This window comes from Triturus cristatus, chromosome 7 (assembly GCF_964204655.1).
Source record: "Triturus cristatus chromosome 7, aTriCri1.1, whole genome shotgun sequence".
NCBI lineage: Eukaryota > Metazoa > Chordata > Amphibia > Caudata > Salamandridae > Triturus > Triturus cristatus.
In genome coordinates this window covers 518798147-518816332 of record NC_140590.1, presented here as the reverse complement: position 1 = coordinate 518816332, position 18186 = coordinate 518798147, and the positions used below count along the sequence as shown (strand labels likewise).

The 18186-nt window shown below is 43.2% G+C and overlaps 1 protein-coding gene across 9 annotated transcripts in view; it reads right to left on the bottom strand.

Moving 5' to 3' along the window:
• TNRC6C (trinucleotide repeat containing adaptor 6C) overlaps positions 1-11357 on the bottom strand; it is an 854353-nt gene extending 842996 nt beyond the window's left edge. For all 9 annotated transcript variants that reach the window (XM_085616884.1, XM_085616886.1, XM_085616885.1 and 6 more), the window contains exon 1: positions 10413-11357. The gene's annotated coding sequence lies outside the window, so the exon portion shown is untranslated. The remainder of the gene's footprint in view (positions 1-10412) is intronic.
• Positions 11358-18186: the final 6829 nt, after the last annotated feature.

The window sequence follows — 18186 nt, the reverse complement described above, 5'->3', positions numbered from 1 at the left end:
TCCTATGGTTTTTAAATTTTGGTCTGAAGTTTGGGATATCATAACAAAGATTTTCAAACTTCATATAGATGTTTCTTATCAATTAATATGTAAATCTGCTATTGTAACAAAATTTACTTGATTTTGAAAGTAAGCTTTTCAATTTTCTAATCTCAGCAGCGTTAAAATCCATCACTTTTTGTTGGAAAATTGTTTCTATATTATCAATTAATGCGTGGTGGTCATGGGTTATCTTTACTAGAAGAGGTGCTCAATTATCCATTAATGGCATGACTCACAATTCAATCTCTTATCGGTCTTTATGGACACCTGTTGATATATATGTATCCTCTTAATGTTGTATTTATAACTTTAATTTTGATTTCAACTCAAATAGGCTATTATAAAATATAGTAGGTCTGTGTACATCTTATGCATTAGTTATATTTGTTCCCTCCCTTTCTTTTCCTTCCCCCTTTAAGTATCTTTTGAATATGTATTATCTAAATACCTATTGTAGTTTTGTAATCTTTATGGTTAATTTATGATTTGTTATTTAGGTATTTTTTGCTAAATAATAATGTTTTATGTATTGTCTTTATAAGTGGTTTATAAACAAAAATTCAATAAAAAATGTTCAACTAAAAAAAAAAAAAAAGACAAACAAACGCTAATAGGGTGCCGATACATTAACTAAATGACTAGTTTCAGCAAGTTTCAGGTAATGTGGAGACATTCTAAAGAAAACCAACTGCATAAGCGAGAACAAAAGTGAACAGTGTTCCAAAAGTGACAAATGGGTATGCCAAGTCGGCCATTTCATTTCTAAGCAAGGAGATAGCATTTGTTCCATTATTCCCCATATTTCATCTTCCACGATGGTCGATAGCTAATGAAATTCACTTCTATTTTTCATCAGATTTGGGAAAGTAGCTGATGGAGCAGGGTTTCACAAAAATGAAACCTGCTCGAATTCAGTACCCCCATAATACGTACTAACAATAAGTAGTTATAGTAAAACGAACGTACACCCAACATAAACATGGGGGAACTGTTTTGCGCAAGCCTGAACTAACACGTAAATAAATAATAATGTAATAACTGTGGTTTAAAAGAAGTTGCATGAATAGGCCACATGTGCTTCAGTATTTTGCTTATCGCATCTTGCTTTAAAGTAAGGATTAAGGCCGCTTTTTGCACTACGCTTATGCTAGGTAACATAAATGGGGAATAGTGCAAGGTGGGTGGTAAATAGTGAATGTTTCATTATCATATAATTTAGAAGTGTTCGTTTTCATCTAATATAGTGTGCTGAATGGAGCGTCCATCTTCCTTAACTTGTCCAAAGTGGGAGGAGGGGGAAGCGTCAATGAGTGATTCCATCCTGACACGAAGCAAGCAAAATGTGCTGTGCACCTCAGGTGACGTGAAGGCCAGGATGTCAGACGACTGCCAACTACTATACTCTAGCATGGGACCGGAGATGTACTCTGTGAAAATGTTAAACATATGAAAGAAAACGTTATAAAATTGTATCTTGTATGGGAAACGTGTGAATAAACTAAGATTCAGACCATGGGAATTAATTTTACAATGAAGTTGTTGAATGGAAGGTGAAATCATGGTGGCGTGACCACGCCACCCCCCCAAGCCCACCAATCACTGTACAAGTTCGATGTTAGTTTGCAACATTAGTGGGATGGAGATGTCAGTTTTAGGGTATATCTGGGGTGCCTTTAGGGGTGTGGGTTAGAGCTTAGGCTGACAGGAAGAAAGAGGGGAGATGCGTCTCTGTCCGTCGGTTTGCAGAGAGGCCTAGCTGTTCCGGACCTGTCCTGATCCCGTCCCTATATGCTTTGTTCCCTGATTCTGTTTTAGGGAACCCCCACCATTCCCTAGGCCGAGGGGGTGGTTTTCCTACAGACCAATAGGTTTGTACTTAGTCTAATTCATTCTCGGAATTTTACTTACTGATGTATTTTGTCTCTGAAACTTTTGTCTCCCCACCTATCCACTCCGTCAACTAATTGATACGTATTATTTAGATGAATCTATTGTCTTTTCATTTATCCCACAGTTAGGTATATTATGTTGGCATAAATATTTTGCTGAAACTTTTGTCTCTTACTCTATCCACTCCTTCATTGCATTAAGTCATTGTTTAATGAGTTTGAACAATTTTAGAATTGATTATTTCGTGAGAATCAGTGTTTATAATCTGTGACCAAATGCAACTGAGCATTAACCCTTTAATATTTGAGATAAAAATTAATTATTAACTTTATCAAGAGCCTGTGATCATTTTATTGACTAAATGGTTGATAAAGTCAGTAGTTATCATTGTCATCAACTATTCAACTAATTGGTCTATCGACCGAATAGAAGGACAGTTGATATTAAAAGGGATTGGTTAAATAAAATGTCTCATTTGAATCTATAAAGAGAAAGAATTATCGGAAAATATCAAATTGACCTCAGCGCATCAGAGATTTGGGTTAATGTGTTTGGACCATTGTAGTGTGATGTTGTTGAGTATTGATCTCTGATCAATTATTGGTATAGGCGCTGGATCATAGCCCCTTAGGATGATAGACTGTTAAGACTGAAGAAAAAGTAAACAGGAAGATAGATATTCAACCCACAATTAGGAATGTCAGCTCGCAATGTTAGCTGGTCACACATTGCCTTACATGAGACAAAAATATGAACACGGACACCAAATTTCAGTTTCCGAAATTCAATGCAACGATGGTAAGGAAAATGGAGATAACTGCAGGATGTTGTGCGTTACAAATATTCCAATCATTATGGGTAAGTCAACATAAAAAGTCATGAAACCTGCCAACAGCCATTCTAATACAACACTGTCCTGGTTGCCCGAAGGTAACATTTCTCAGAGAGACCATTTTAAATTCAATATCGAAACGCAGCACTTTGAAATGATGGCGTTCGTAAGCACATGCAAGAACCAATCTATAAATATCCTGCGCTAGTGACCCAAAAATAATTAAGACAGCAATTTTCAATTTTTCCATGTCATCTAAAACAACAAGCATTTGCAATGCAACAGGTCTCGCATTTGCGAGAGTTTAAGCTATTAGTATTGAAATGGCAATGCCTTTTATTTACGTTTTGAAACCCAAAACATAAATAAAAGGCATTGTCATTTACAATGTCAATAGCTCATACTCGAGTGAATGCGAGACCTATTGCATTGCAAATGCTTGTTAGTTTGTTTTATGGGCAAGGCCAAGTCACCAGAGGGATGGAAGGAACTTGAGCAGGCACTGCTTTAATGACTGGATGCGGCTGCTCGTGCCCAGCGAATGGCTCGTAAGGGCAAGCAGAGCCTGTCAGGCTATCGCTAGCCACAGGCGCTAGTTGGACAGGGGAGCCAGGCTATGCATTCCAGAAATATTCTGATAAAAAGCAGCAGCGCCCTATTGTCCATGAACGTTTCTGCGAACTGAAAGCAAGACAATTAACCCATGATCACATATTTTGTGCCTCTGGCCTCGTTTTCACTTTCTAATGTCGTCACTACTAACCTTATCTTATTATAAATTTTAGTGTGATTTTACACTGCATATCTTCACTCAAACAAAAAGCACAAGGCTGTATGTCAGCGGAGGTCTCTGTAACAAAGCAGGCACTGAAGGCCAGCTTTAATTACTAGGTTTATTTATAAAATGATGAGTTCTTAAGCGCCACACGTCAATCACACTTCATTTTAGAGTTATGTAAAAACCGTAACAAATGTCTTACTACTCTCTTGTCACAGTGTGACCCGGCTCCTGGAGCAGCGATGCGTTAAGGGTGGGGGGGGGAGGGGTCGGGGAGGAGGGGGAGATGCACCACAGCTGGCCCTCGCTTAAATCTGAAGTAACAGGAAGGGGGCGCTTATCACCTCAAGAAAGAATTCGCGCCCCAGTGATGGAAGGGAACCGTGCCAAGGAATGGATGCATCCGCCGCGCCCTTCGTGCGCTAAGCTCAAGCAGTCTGCTGTTGCGCGAGAGACTGGAGCCTGGCCCTTTGTTCACGCCGTGCTTCCCTAGTGAGATGATTGTGAAGTATTAACAAAGCATGATGTGTGAAAGGTCTGCCGTAATCGGGTGTGAAGGGGAATTTACACTCCTTAGGGTGGGGGGCGGCTGTCACAATGAAAGATCTTTCAAGCCACTGGGACAGGTGTTAGCAACACTCCATAGTTTCAAAGAGCTGGAAGAGACCTGGACAAGAAAAAGATCGCGATCAAACATCAAAGCGGCCCTGCGGCCGCTAATGTGAATGTAATCATTTTGCGGCCTCTTTGATGTTCTCAGTAGTCGCGCGGCTCACTGAGAACATCAAAGCGCCCGCGAAATGTACACGCAGGCTGCCAAATGGTGCGCGCGCCCGGCGCAGATGCACTGTAGTTGGGGGCCTGAAACGCACTTGTTTGCACTTCCAAATCCCCGTTTTCTATAGCTCTCGCCAGAGCAGCGCTAAAGCGCTGGCTCAGGCGAGACCTAAAAAGGACCATCAAATCAAACTTTGGATGGGCACACAAACAAGAGCAGATTGAAAACGTATCAAATTCACATCTTAAAAACGGGCAGAAATAAAGCAACAGCCAGGAAACCTAGCAGTAGTAAAATGCACTTTTGTTTTTTAAAAATATCATATAGTTAGGATAACTACATTACGAAAATACAGGCTTTCATTAGTGCATGGAGATTCTGGAATGAGCCACGATCTGGTGGCATTTGAATAATAACTGATGCAAATGTACCTCCTATACTAACGCTGAGAAGGAAATGGGAGCTTTTTTCCAGTACTGGTTTTAGGAGTGGTTTACACATATCCAACTTACTTTCTGTGTGTTTTTAGGTCGAGCCTGGGCAGCACATGCGCAGCTGCGAGGCATGCAGTAGTGGAATATGGCTTTGAAGCCCCGCCCACATTTTTCATTGGCTTGTGTCATTGTCCTTCGTAAACACTGGCTTTCGAGTCGTTAATAGGCTTGTTAGTCCCTCCTTGTCTGCAATTGTTACCTCCCATAATGACTGGCCCTTTTACTGGTGTTGTTAAATGGTCTGCTTTATAAGTCTGTGAGCACTATTTTATTTAATGCTCTTCCCCTATTCCACCCGCTGCCTTGCAGCACGCCGCCCGCTTTTATTTAAATTGTTTCTAATGGCTACCCGCTTTAACTATAGCATAGGCGTTTTTTTTTATTTATTTTAGCAGTGCGGTCCGCATTTAATGGCCGCACTTATTTATTTTGTTTACTAGAACCCATGCGGAGCCTTCAAATTCAAACAGGACGCGTCCCTTTCTTTACACAAGCCGCATCTAAAGAAAGGTACGCAGCCGACATTAAAGTGAACAAACCGATACCAGAGGGGATGATGGACGAAGCGTTTGAGCAAATCAAACACTCACCCCCAGTCAACTGATCTGGGTTTAACCCATCATCATTCTTTAGCTCACTGAACCACCCCAGTTCAGACATGGCCATATGCAAATCAGTCTGATCCTGTGCCTCATGGGAACAGTCCAGCCCGAACTGCCAAGCCATGTCTTCCTTGGACCGGAAAAAAGCATCCTGGGACCGGTTTCGGGTTCATAACCCTCATCAGCCTGGCTATGCCCAGACGTGGGTCCCTTGCTCACTTTGCTACTGGATTCAAGATAGCCTGGCTGATGAGGGTTGATGAGGGTTATAAACCCGAAACCAGTCCCGGGATGCTTGTTTCCGGTCCAGGGAAGACATGGCTTGGCAGTTCGGGCTGGACTGTTCCAATGAGGCACAGGGTCAGACTGATTTGCATATTGCCATGTCTGAACTGGGGTGGTGGAGTGAGCTAAAGAATGATGATGCATTAAACCCAGATCAGTTGACTGGGAGTGAGTGTTTGATTTACTCAAACACTCCGTCCATCATCCCCTTTGGTATGACATTAAGGTGAAAGCACGGCATGGGTGCTTTTACCAACAAAAAAAAAACACGTTTGTCAACTTGATAAACAGATGCTTTTTTTGTCAAAGACCCCATGCCGCGGTTTCACTAATGTCGGACATGCCCCTTTCTTTAGCCGCGGCGTCTAAAGAAAGGGACGCGGCCTTCCTGAATGTGAAAGCGCTGCATGGGCGCTAGGAAAAAAAAACTAATATTTGCAATGCAATAGGTCTCGCATTTGCGAGAGTTTAAGGTATTGCATTGTCAATAGCTTAAACTCTTGTTAATGCGAGACCTATTGCATTGCAAATGCTGGTTTCAAGTTGGAATGATCATTTACATTTGAGGACTTCACTTCCCCCCCTCCATTTTCTTCAGCACTAACATTCACACACTGGTCATAGCTTAGAAAACGGCCAGGTGACATCACTAACAGTTCGGAACGTTGCGGTTTGAGAACCAACAGGTGAACAAACAGCCAACATCGGCTACCTCAGAATATCTTCTGTTATTAGTGCAATAACAGAGCCGAAATGTTACCTCACTGTAATATCCTCATTATGAGGTCATTCATGTTCCACAGTCTGCATTCCACAATTCAATGTTCTGTATGTGTCTTGTTAATTAAAAGTGCATCTTCCAAGCAGACTCATGTCCCGTGTTCCAGCCTTGGAGGACAGTTTTAGTTATCTTGGAACAGAACTGGGCGGATGCTTGTGGATAGGCTTGTACGTTGGATTCATAATACTTAAATAAAGAGTACTGAATTTAACAATCTGATGTGGTAATTGGACCAACACTTCAAAACTCACAACAGCCCTAATGAGCAACATTAGCGATAAACTTTGCCTTTTACACACACATTTCTTCTTTTCGAACTGATACGATTGGGGAATATGGCAGAGCTAGTTACTGCAACGATACTGGCTAAGAAAATACTGCTGCATAGCTATGCAAATCGAGCTATGTCAAGACTAACGAGGGAGGAGGAAATGCATTATCAAGTACTAGCTACAGGGGTAGGCATTCCTCCTAAAAACACTAATCCCCAAATTTAAATTACGTCTCTGCAGATTGTTTGGCATGTGACTGGAGCTTAATGTATTCAATGGAACTCCCCAATAGCTAGAAGGTCACTTTAATTTTGGACAAGAGTACTTGAGAAGATCCAGTCACCAATAAATGCAAAAAATTGAATATCACAACTTGAACCAGAGTCACCTTGACTGCATGCGAATAACGGAAATATCATGGACGAAGAGATTTGACTTGGTTGGTTCAAAGAGGACACCAATATAAACAAGAATCTGCACGCATGATTCAACACAAAGACGAGAAAGTTGAGCTTTGACAACATACAAACGCTTGCACGAATGCCAAGATCCATAAGATATCAAAAACACTCCTCAAAAACGTAGGTAAAAACCAAGCAATGTTACAACTTTATGATGCAGACGTAACTTCTTTTCAATTAACATCAACGCTCAGCGTTCTGTTCAGCCTGGTGGTACGAGGAGGGCCCCAACTTCCTAGGCACTTACAGCACTGGACATCCCTTGACGTCGCCCTTTCTGGCCCAGGCCCACATCCTGCACACCCATCATCCAATTATTTTCTACTTTTTCCCTCAGTTCATATCAATTTGTAAACCGTCTGCACCTACAGCGTTATCAAAAAGATGCTTTAATCCCAACTGTGATCTGACACGAAAATCATGTCCAGCTTCATACAGCGGGACTACGAGTGCAAGACAAGCATCTTCTGCAGATAGTTAAAAACGGTTAAGTCTTAAAGATATAGAAAGTTTAAATTTGACTCCGTTTATCTATATTCCCTATTTGTACAAGGTTGCAGGCAAAAGCAAAGTATATTTTAGCGGCGTTTGCAGGTTATAGTCAGCTTCGTGTATGTATCACATGCTGTTTCATACTGTATCCAAGAAGATAAAATATTTAGAATTTAAAAAGTCTTATATAAATAACCACTAGGAGTCTGCACCCAATAATCACAATGTGCTGAGTAAAAACAAATAGGGAAATGTATGAAACGTGAGCAATGCTGACTGCACATGCACAAAACCACGACTCAACCTTTCATTAGGGGATGTCTCCATATAATTAACAGCATGCATGGCGGCCGTGGAAGTTATCAATGGAAAACATTAGACTTGAGCGAGAGACAAGGACCATGCTTTGATTTTCGGGCATGCCCGAGTTCAGACTGTGTGGCTCGCTACGTTTATGGTCCGAGAATAACTATTTTACGGGTGGCTACTGATAGCCATGGTTGCACACAGTAGTCGGTACCAAACGCATGCTGCAGAACTCTAGAGCCAGCACTTACGAGAACTATTCATGCGCGATGCGGACACTTCACCACTGATAATGGTTTGGTGGAGTAATACAGTCACAACAGTCTGTTCACTATCGTACTCCAGGGGTAGAAGGAATCAAACACAAAACATTTCAGTCTTCGAATGGAACTACAAGAGTGGCAGAAAAGCGTGCTCAAGGTAAACAATGCACACATGTATTCGCGAACTATAGAAAGTGGACGTTTACCGGGTCCAGTCAGGGAAGCAAATCAATGCGTGTAATGACGTGGAGTACCGACTGAGAGGGTAGGCTGACGAGATATATATATAAGGTTCTAGATGTGAGACCAGTCTGGTAGCAGGTAAGTGGACAGGGGTCAAGCAATAGAATATCCTGCTTATCAGTAACCTTTGGTGGGTATTATAGGGAAATGAGAAAATGGTACCTGTAAGGAAGGATTCTATGCGTCACGGATGGCCAGGAAAGCCGGGTCAATAACTGAAATTGAAGGTAACGATTATGTAAAATAGCTTCTTTGAAATTGAGTTGGGTGTCCTGGTACTCAGGCATGGATCTATTACCATTAAGTTACACATTGGGTTTCGGTGAGAAAGACAGACAGATACATAGTATTAAGTCTCCTTTAGTTATGCAGATATTGTGCACTATCAATATTATAAAACAAAACTGTACTGTAGTTGTATTACCGCTTTAATTGTACAAAATATAGTAAACAGTTCGCACCTGCAAAAAAACTGGCGTAACCAAAGCCCCAACAAACGAGTGATACGTGCAGGAACATGGTGCTGTGTGCTATTCACCCTCTATCTGACCAAGGTGGACTCCTGAGCAGAAACATTAAGTCAACAGGGTATTATCTCGAGATTTTGCACAAAGCTCTAAATGAGCGTGTTAGTCTTTCTTTGACTTGTGTCGTAATTCAAATTAAGATAAGAAAACACATTGTATGCAATGTAACCGAGTGTACACACAGGCACAAAGTAATTCTATATTTGTATCCTAGTGATGTTTAAATCTTGACTTCCTCAAGGTAAATAAGGGGTGCGTGTTTAGAGAGTATTAATAGTATTCTTTCTCGACTAAAAAAATCTTGTTTTCGCACATACTCTGACCCAATACACCAACTACCATGCCATATAAATTCTGGAGATGCCAATGCTCTATCCGCTCAACTCCATCCTTGATCCAGCCACTTGTTCAAAATGCACATCCAAAGCCCCAGCAATCATTGTCAAAATAATATTTCCTGAGAACAAACTAAACCCTTTAAATAGCACGCTAATCATTAGTTACCCAATTCAACAATACCCTCTTTAAAGGTTGAGTGGGCTTGGCAGTATTTGACCCAGTAACCTGCAGGAGTTACAGACGTCAGCCGCAAATATTAACTCGTTAAACAATATAAAGGGTGGAATGAGGGGGAAGCGGTGGGTGCCAATTAGAGAATTGACTGAAACACCCTTTGATTGATTTGGGGCAAAACATGGTGGTCCGATCCACACGGCAGAGATATGGAAAGGAGTACCATTTATTATTCTGGCACATAGAACTATAACTGTATACAGGGCACAAGGGTTCTTGTGAGAGAGTTCTTCTGAAGAGTGTAGCATAATCCAGCAAAGTGGGTGTCACTAGATGGTTTTACTAAACCAGTATATGCAAGGGCAGCAGGAGAGGTCAATTGTATCCATAGCACACATTCAAATGAGTAGCAAAGGCACCAAGTGGTGTAGATTAGACCACTGAAAAAGGTGTGTGCAAAGGGCACTAGGGTTACAGAGAGGCACTCTGTCAAAGCTCAGGAATGCACAAGGCTTCGCAGCCTGCCCCTTGTGCCGATGTGAGACACAGGAGGATTACGGTTCTTAATGACACAAGAGTTAAAAGTGTGTGGCGTCTTAACGGCACCAGTGAACAAAATGTGTGTTTAACGGAGCTTGGTGCCAGAGGACATAAACCTGCTCCTAGCAGCTGAGGAAGCATGCTGTTTAAAGACTGAGCCCGACGATCCCCGTGGGTGCGGGCTTAACGTGTCTGAAATACGCAGGACTTTGACATGTAACTGGAGCTTCCTCGTGGCATAAGGGATTCACTGCTGACTCTACTTTCCAAAAGCAAAGGCACTGGAGGTTATTAAATAAATCTGCGCTGTTACCTTTCCTTCTTTTCCTCCTGGGGCTCTTTGGCAGCTTTGGACTCAGTCTTGCTGTGAGGGCAGAGGTGGGTATGGTGTCTGTTGGGCTCAGCCTTCGCTTGATGATTTCCCTCAGCTTCCCTGCCTGCCTCCTCCTCTATCTTCTGTACCCGTAATCCTCCAGCAAACACGCTCTCCCTCCCAGGATCCAGAGGCAGCAGTCACAATATATGGACGGCTTTCACAACAAAAACAAAATTAATATCCCAAAGACGCGAGGCTGTCTCCAACGAAAAACAAAAGCCGATACTCGGAGCCCAAAAACTGGGAATGCGAACCAAACCGACCTTGATCCAGCAGAAGTGAGAATAAAAAGGTTGCAAATGTTTTGAAAACACAAACCGGAGTATTTGAGCAGCACAGCGTGTGATCCTTCGAATGACAAACAAACACAATATACAGGCTGATGAACTGGCGAGGTGTAGTCTCTTGGCAGCTGGAGGAGTTGCCTATGTTTTCCTTATTTTGTTTTCTCTTCAGTCTTCTTCTATCCACAGACGGCAGATAAAGTGCAAAAAGAATAAAAAGCCACAATGAAAAGATTGAAGACACGCACATGTGGAGATCAGTCTCAATACATACATATAAATGTATATAGCTGTAATCTGTTTTGTATTTTATCCTTGAGGTCGAGAGAAAAAACAACAGGAAAACGAAGGCGTCAGCAGCAGAAGGGCTATCGAGGCAATTTATCTCGATGTATTTCTTTCATGTCCTGTGCGAGCAGAGTCCCGTTGGATTTGCTGGTGTCCAGCCTGCTCTCAGCTCTTTTGCAAAGCTTTAAACGCGCAAGCCACCTCTTGGCCTTCTCAAGGCGCTGCTGTGGCTGTTCCTGCTGCGCTGGCTCCTGTCGTCCGTTCTCTTCTCAGGGCTGCCGCGGCCATTTTGTTTCCAACTGACAAGAAGGTGGACGCAGCAGGGAGGATCAATGAAAGCCACGCCTTCCCTCCATCTTCCCGCCCCTTGTCTCCGTGGAAAAAAACGGTATGACGTGCTTGCGTATGGGTCTTAAGAGGGCCATATTCGAATCAGGCAATACACTCACTGGGCGTTATATCACTAACCGAAAGATGATCGCCGCACTTTTCCGCATTCCTAATAATATTTTAATCATACTTTGAAATGAGGTGCTAAGAGGTTGTGACTGCGAGAAACGCCTATTAGATGTTGTATAAACGAAAACCGAGACGTATTTGCTCTCCTTAGCGCGGTATTTCAAGATGCTTGGGGTCTTCCGGTACAGCGTAGAGCCGAGCCTGTATTTTTTATATGTATGCAAGGAATAAAGATAATTTATTTGAGTGTTTCTGTGAGGTAGTGCGTGTGTTTTCTTTATTCTTCAGTGGGTACAGAACTGAAACCGTAAGCAACGTTTGCCTCTTACTTTCTGAGCTGTCTGAAAGAACAAGCATTGAAAATGCAATAGGTCTCTCCTTTGATTAAGTTAAAGCTTTGCTAATGGTATTGTATAGCAAAGCAAATTGCTCTAACTTAATGAACGGCGAGACCTATTGCATTTTTAATGCTTGTTTGTCATGTGTTTGGTGTTATTTGTATTTATACATGTTTTGTGTTTTTTTGGTGTATTAGTGTTTTTTATATATGTATTTGTGTATATTTATGTGCTGTCTTGTGTCAATTAATTCAGCCCTGAAGAAGTTCTTTTGTAAAGAACGAAATGCGTTGGCTGATGTATGACTGCATGTTTTACGATAAAGAATAAAAGAAACTTAAAGGACTTCCTTATTAGCGTTTGGACTTTTTTCCTGGTGCACCTTCCATTTCCTTAAAACCCGGCTATTCTCCGTCTAACTTCTGTCCCTCAGCCGATCTCTTTTTCCGAAACTAGCGCTGGTGACGCCCCGTTGCTGGGGCAGCCATGCGCTTTTACAAATACTCTAACATAACAATAGATCTGTTCTCTTTAAATCGCCCAGCTTCTCCTTGAAGCCAGAGAGGCGCTTTATCTGATGATGAAATCATCTGCTTTGCTGACACTTTTACTGGGCAGAAGAAGGGCCGTGTATGTTCCCATGCCCCTCCACACACGTCTTCAGGGCTTTAAGTGGGTCTCACAGCGTCTGAGCACCGGCGTTTTTTTTAAAGGGGCCTCAAAACGGGTCTCTATCGGGCTCTCTTTTGTGCCCTGGCACAGGCGGTTCATCTTTTTCCAGACTGCAGTGATAGAGGTGCTGGAGCGGGTAATGCTTAATTTTGTATGCCCACCCCATGTTGCATGTCGTTTTATTAATTAGATTAATTAATTAATTATAATCGTACTAATGGTTTGGAGTGATGTGGAAATAACGAATCAACCTTATTAATGACTGAAATACACGTGGGATTTGCATCTGCATGGCTTAATTAATGACGTGAACTAAAAATCGTATGCATATTAATGATAGATAAATAGAACATTGCATGATATATGTCGCTTTAGTGATGTAATTGTGATTCGTGCTTTATTTAGTAAGTATAAATTGCATTGAGTGTTGCTTTTGGCTAGATAAATACACACACATATGGGTATTAGCGAGGGAATAAAATGTAATTAGTCATTTCTATGTATTAATTACGTTTTTGTGTTTCTTTGCTTAAGTTGACTATTCTGGCCTATCGAATGATGGCTGCTTTTGGTGCCTAACCCGACTGTCAACGCTAAACCAGGCTTGGGTGAAGTGCGCCTGCGCTAAGATGAGCAACAATGGCTCCATTCTGACCCCAGGCAAGCTGTACTTATCAAGGCCACTGGGAATGGTGCCAACGCTACTGACAAAAGACTTTATTAAAGAACCGGAACCAGCAAGTATGCTGACACCATGGACTAAACCTTATGGGAACGGAGAGGTTGACCCCTGATCAGCCAATCAGAACAGTTTAAAACTCAATTTTGTTACATTTTGTTATTGAAATTATTATAAAAACCCATAGAATAGAGAGGTCGAGAGTCGCTCCTTCGATTTCCTGATGATATGCTGACGGAGAGGAAGGTGACACTGCAGGACAGCTGTTAGCCTGAATCTTTGACGGACAGAATTAATGCCCAAAATCCTGATGAACATAACCTGCTAAAATTGATGGGCATAGATTTGCGAGACTGCCAGATTTGACATAGAGGACGACTTTAGCCAGAATAGGTAAATATGAATGGCAACTTGATCAAATTAATGATTTAATTTGCAATATTTATATAAATTTGAATTTGAACATCTACAGAAATGAGTTGGGTTGTTTATTCATTGAAATGTGTTAATGAAAAGGTTAATTAGAGTATTAGAAATTCACTTAAATCTACAACTATCTGATCCGTCCCGTTTATGAGGGGAATACCAAATGTGAAATCTAGGGCCTAATGAGTATAAGAAGGTTTTGTAGGTTTGTTGCTCATTAGGGTAAAGTGGTATCTTTCCTCCCTCATTATTCAGCGCTTGGAAGTATAATCGCCTCTCGCACGGACTGATGGTGAGTGTGTGTTGGTGTTATGGGCCCCACCAGTGAATGTATGGATAGTGTGCGTGTGTGAGATCTTTTGGTCCGTGACGGTAGGGAGGGATTTTGCATTCCGCGCTGCATCAGAGGCACATAGATGTTCGCTACTCACACTGCTCACCTCTCACAAGTGGAGAAGTTAAGGCATGACATCATGCCAGGTGAGCGTTGTAGGGAAGGGAAATCCTTTAAAGAGAGTCTTTTTCTCTCTGGATTTCCCCTTCTCTTTTTGAAACACAGGAGCAGCAACATTGTCTTGGTGTCACCAGGGCTTTAAGTGGAAGCTTTTTCAATATTATATACAAGCCATAGTTGCTGCATATTTATCTTATGCAACTAACAACCATTGACAAAGCCAATAGTCCTCACTTGTATCACATCTGGATGCAATGACAGACCCAGCAAAATAAAAGTCGGTGGCACACTATGCTAAGCACAGATTTTTCGCTTATGTGTTTTTAAGCCACGCCCTTAATTACATTGGCCACGCCCCTTGTGACCCCCCCAGTTTTTTCATCCCACTTAAAGCCCTGCTTGTCTTCATGGTGCAGCAACAGTGCACGGTGCACCTGGATGATGATATGGTGCACAGGGCAGCGAATCCCGCCCTTCTTTCTGCCCTAGTGATTTAAACACCTGCTGGGGTGCCGTGCACCTTGCACGTGGCCTGCGCTGGTTTGGTCACGGCTCATTTTGCTCTGTTCAGTTATTATCATTTCATGCTATCCGTGTTTCTTGGTGACCCCGGTGGTCAGAGACTGCAGTGGTTATTGATTAATAATTTATCACTGCCCCCTGATCTACTCCCATTTCCCAGTCCCTGATCTACTCCCATTCCCCTCTTCAGAGTTCTGCTGCTGGTTTGGATCCCCCACTTATGGAGCACGTGCTGTCACTTTGGATCGCGGGTTGCCTTGCGGGTGTGGTTTTTCGTGTTGTTTTGTTTTGAGAAAAGGGAACCGTACTGTGGGCATGGAGCTATGCGGCCTGCAACATTGATTTCTCCTGTTTCGCTACTCTGCACTGCCAAGAGACTCTTACTGTATGTATGCAATATGCTTTTGTCACTCTAGCGGCCGGCCGGGTGGTTGTAGGCCCATACCTGTAACTTTTACAAACTGCAATAAACGGTTTCAAAAAAAAAAAAAAAATAAAAAAAAAAAAAATAATTTATCACTGCCTGCTAGGCTTTGTAATGAGTGAGGGAGGCGAGGAAGAGTCCAGTGGGAGAGAGACAGACGGACACATGCACGGTGTTTGTTTGGAATGAGTGCACGTGCTGTGACCGACGTAAGCACAGCGCTGACATTTGTGCAACAGGACAATGTGTTTTTGTGTTCAGGGTGGTGAAAATCGAGTGTGTGGCTCCGAGAGACTTTTGCTCGGCACGTACCAGTGCCTTGCGGTTTTATTCTAGAGGGGCTTTCAAGCACTTGACTTGTGCAGGCCGCTAAATGCGCCCCTCACTGGCAGCGCGACGCATCGCTGCAGAAGCCCCAGAGTACCAAGTGGTCGGGGCAGTTTCGCCCTCCCCCACTGTCTCAGCCGTGGGGGGTGGCTCGGGTGCTAGGAAGCGAGAGCAGGGCTCACACCGATTCTTGACCCCCCACAGTCGATAAACTGGCGGCAGGTCAGAGTCCCTCTGTCACTCGGAATCCGAGCTGGCCCAGCCAACAGAATTACAGGGAGAGCCGAGCCAATGGTCTGGCTCGGATCTGGAGGGAGGAAGACAGTTATGTGCTCGAGCTGAATCACAGCCAGGGTTCAGGCTCGAGTCTGGCTCGAGCTAAGTGGCTCGCACTCAGAAAGAAGACCTCCAGGGGGCGGGGGGAAGAGACCAGAGCCCCTGAGGGAATCCAAATTCTAGAAGCAGCGTAGAGAGACACTTCCCCTCCACCCCCCCCACACCTCCAGAAGGAGGACCGGACCCTAAGTCACGGAGAGGAGACCTAAGCCCCTCTGTAACACAGGGACAGAGGTAGGAGGCCAGAGCTCCTTTCTGGCAGGCAACAAAATGGGCGCTGTGCTTATGATGGGGGCATTACAACATACGCTATGGTTATTGTTCGCGGGGGGTCATTATTTTGTGTTAATCACTTTTGCACAGAAATGCCCTGGGTTGTGTAGTAATGCGATTCTGGGGCATGTGGAATGGTCGAGGGACACGGATGTGTGTGTGGGGGGTGTAGGCAGACAATGGAGGAACCCAGTCCCAGAGGCACAGATGCGGACCGTCCTTTGAACACTCCGAGGATTGTGCATCACCTCTTACCCCTCTATCGGGCAAGTGGTGTGGGCTGAAGCGCAGGCTGTGCCGTCCATGCCAATGTGGACTGTGGCAGAAGTGTGTCTGGCTGTGCTGTGTAACTCTATTAAAGCGCCGAGTGGTACGCAGCTGGACGCACAGAGCTTGGGCCTCCCTCCAATCCATTCTGCTCAGGTGGCGGCAAGGGCGTGTCGGTGTGAATGTGAGGTACTTTCCGATCTTGTGCGCACAGCATGGGTTGGTTACACACCCCCAGCAGCCCCGCCCCCCCAATGCCCGGTCTGATGCCCCCAAGGCACTCTCTCTTCCTCCTATTGAAGGACAGACTTGTAATGCAAGTGCAGTGGGCACGCTGGAAAGTGATCTGTAAATCGTGCTTCGAGTAGAGTAAACAAAAAGGGAGAGCCGAGCCAGACCCGGCCCAGTGTTCTAGCTTGGCTCTAAGAGCCTGAACACGAGCCAAGCCCAGCCAAGCCATCAACATATTCGGCATGTAAAAAGTGAAATAAATGCAGTGTGAAACACAGGATAACGGCATTAAAAACAAGTTCCACGCCACGCGTTTGTAGGTAACTCCGGCAAGCTGCATACGCAAAGCAGCAGCTTGGTTGCCATGACAATAGGAAGCTTGGCACAAGATGGCGTTGGACTGTACACTCTCCGTACGTACACGTGCATGTTGTTAGGTTTGGATGAATGGTGAGATCAGCCATCTTTGGCCATCCGTACGCGTGCATGTAAAACTTTGGAAGAATCGATCGCAAAAGGCACTCGCATGGCGAGACAGCGCATGCGCTGCTATCAACAGGCGAGACATAAAAAATGGACTGTTAACCCCCTTCGCTGCTAGGCCTTTTCCCCCCTGTGCTAAGCCTTTTTTTGGCTATTTGGGGTAGTGCGCGCTTAGGCCCCTGTAACTTTTTGACCACATAAGGTATGCACGCCAAAATTGCGTCCTTTTCTTCCAACAGCATGGGGATTCTAAAGATATCCGGGGTTTGTGCATTCCCCTGGAGGGGTCCCAGAAATTAGCCAAAATACAGCTAAATTTTGTTTTTTTGGGGAAAAATGGGAAAAAAGGGCTGCAAATGAAAGTGTCTGGGTTTTTCCCTGCAAATGGTATCAAAAAAGGGTTTGTGGGGCTGAAATCACAAATTTCCCAGCTTTTAGGGAATGACAGACCTTTGGCAGAAAACCAACATTTTTTACACAGTTTTGGCATTTCCCTGGGACATAGCCTATTTCTGCTATTTTTTGTGCTTTCAAACTCCTTCCAGTTAATGGTAGAAATGGGTATGAAAGCAATAATGGATCCTGGAAAGCTATACATTTAGAAAAGCAGACAAAATTCTGAATTCAGCAAGAGGTCATTTGTGTAGATTCTTCAAGGTTTCTTTATAGAAACTAACAGTTAAATATAGGAAAAATTGAAAATTAGTTGAAAAAAACTGCCTTTTGTGTCAACGTTTTCAACTGTAACTTCTTCTAATTATGACAGCTCTTTGAAAGCAATATACCGTTACATCCACTGGACCTTTCTGGTTGTGGGGATATATAGGACTTGTAGGTTCACCAACAACCCGACGAACCCAGAGTCAAAAACTGAGCTGCAATTTTCAATGGCTTTTTATTATGTACCGGATATGTAGCAATTATTGTGCGAAAACGTATACATGGAAAAATCAGTATGAAAGACACCTATGTATTTCTGAAATGGGAACAAATTATAGAGTTTAGAAACAGTAGATATTTGCACATTTTCGAAATTGGGAATACACATACTAGCTTGAGAATTATCGGTCATTTTTCAAAATGACTTCTTTTTTACACAGTGTCTTTCATTTGGAAGGCAGAAATGCATCGAAAGTCAGTAGGTAATAACAGTTGCTTTACATTTCTGAATTACTCTCAGTCTCCCGATAAAAATGGTACCTCACTTGTGTGGGTAGGCATAGTGCCCACGACAGGAAATGGCTCAAA